At 41.3% G+C, this 2,278-nt stretch overlaps 1 pseudogene; it reads right to left on the bottom strand.

Annotated features, from left to right (window-relative positions):
- Positions 1 to 861: 861 nt before the first annotated feature.
- LOC121048184 lies at positions 862 to 2,040 on the bottom strand (annotated as a pseudogene).
- Between the last annotated feature and the right edge of the window lie 238 nt (positions 2,041 to 2,278).

The raw sequence follows: 2,278 nt of genomic DNA on the forward strand, positions 1-2,278 counted from the left end.
TAAATACAAATATACACATCTCGAGCACAGCATACACGTGGTTACTCAAAAAGCTCATGAAAATTTAACTTCAGGATAACATACCGAAGGCTAGTAACGCATAATGCCATCGGTGCAGGTTTGCTGCTGGTGAACGCACCAAATCATTCGAGCTCGAAAACACGGGCGAAAAATCACATATCTTCCCACTAAGCTATGGCTCTCCAAATCTGGCGTTGGCACCAAAATGTGTGGCACATGACCTCCACTACAGAACAGTAGTACTGGCAGTTCTACACATCCTGCCTGCAGTTTACATTTGCTATTTTTCTAGGGTACTGGACACTCATTTTGACAGGCTACATATCTTGCGTTTAAGAAAATGCCTATGCCGGTGATAACGCATGACCGCAGAAATGTTTAGAAAATAAAAGAACACGGGGCATATAACTTTGGCATTATTGCAGAGCTAAATGTGGAAATTTTAAAATTTTCATTGATTTCGACTTTGCTGGAATTTTAATGAGCATAAATGAAGCACATTTTAATGTTTGACAATGTATAAACATAAAATAAAGTACGTTGTAATCTTTGACTTGTATTATTTCTAAATTTTCTGTAAGATACTGTGAACGATTTAATTTTTTTATAATGGATATTTCACAAATTTTGAGAACCCTAAGTTTCAGAAAGATTTCGCTATAGAGTATTGTATGCTATGTATTCTTTACCGTGGGGCTATTTATTTGCATGGTCAATTAACTGCACATTTTTTTCAAATCGCCAAGCTTACAAAAACTTAGGTCTTCACTAAGAGTAAGTCATTACATGCATTTGTTTATGGAAGTTGTACCAGTAGCTAGGAACAGCATGACAGGAAAATTATAACCATTCATATTGATTCACTAGATCACAAAAGTAGTTTTGTTGAAAGCCCATGAATAAGGATGGACGGATGTGTTCATCAACTCTCTGAATTCTCTTCTGTAAGCGCTGCACCACTTCTTTCAAGTGAGCAGGTGTCAGTGAAGACAACACCTTATACTCATTCAAGCATATGAAGAGCTGCACTTCACCGCTGCGGCTACGAGAAGAGATAATTCTGTCTATCACGCTATATGTTCCATACCCTAGACGCACTGCTGCACAGCTTGTTTTCGTTGGCCTCTTGTATTTCTTGCTGTGAAACACTTCATTGTTCACAACCATCCTCTCATACTCGGAAATCTGACTGCCTTCACAGTCAGTGCTGTTCTCAAAAAATAATCTCAATGAAACTTCCACTCTTTTTGGTTTACCCAAAGGCCTGGTGCCTACATGCCGTGGCTGTTCCTTTCTAGAAAGAAGATCGTTGATGTCACCATCTTTTTTGCACATATTCAGTTTACTCTTCAGCAAAACTCGCGATGCAATCTGAATGGGCACTCCATTCGACGAAGTTACAACCTTCAACTGCTTTCCTATGTTACTTTCAAAACTGAAACACGAGTGTGCCCAGAGTGGGCCAAACTGCACAACGCATTTTGGAAGGTGAAGGAGCAGATGTATGTTGTATGTCATCGCAACCTTTGTGTAATGGAACTGCATTTGAACAACAAATTGAACGAGAGTTTGAGTCTCTATAGCAATGTCTTCTGGCGTTACCTCATCTTTCAGATGAAATATGCCTGTCACAAGCAGTGTCCAGTGTTCTAGAAATGCAGCAGGAAGTACATCCCGCAGACAAGGGAGGCTGTAATAAAGCAGCCAGTTCTGCCACTCTGCCGCCTTCCACAACTTCATAAACATCAGGGACCTTGGAAGGCGGTTAAATCATTGTGGAGGCCGATAACTACGAAGTTTGTTGTCAATAACAGCAAGTTTCTTTGGATCTCCAATGTAGTATGGTTCGCCAGGACAGGAAAGCCATAGCTCTGTGAGCTGCCTCGAGACACCCAGGAGTACGCAATGCATGTAATCTGGAGAGAACGACTAAACAACGTCAAAATCCTGCAAATTAATCAGTGGAGACGGGCCCTTCACACCACGAACAATGGCATCGTTTTGTGCTGCTTTCCGCATGTCATCAAGCATCTCCTCTTCTGTCCTGTCTGGAGATGGCCCAGCATCCACGAGGTACTTCACAGTCCCTGCAATGTAATAAAACTAAATGTTGCAATTAGATTAAACCGGATTGGGCGGTTTCTCCTGACACACATGCGGCTCAAAATCTCACCGGACTCCATGCTGACGAACCCTGACCCTATACATTTCAATCGGTGGATTCAATTTGTTAAGATTGCATGAGTTCTTTTACACT

The sequence above is a fragment of the Ixodes scapularis genome, unplaced genomic scaffold, assembly GCF_016920785.2.
Source record: "Ixodes scapularis isolate PalLabHiFi unplaced genomic scaffold, ASM1692078v2 PGA_scaffold3__209_contigs__length_174095766, whole genome shotgun sequence".
Classification (NCBI taxonomy): Eukaryota; Metazoa; Arthropoda; class Arachnida; order Ixodida; family Ixodidae; genus Ixodes; species Ixodes scapularis.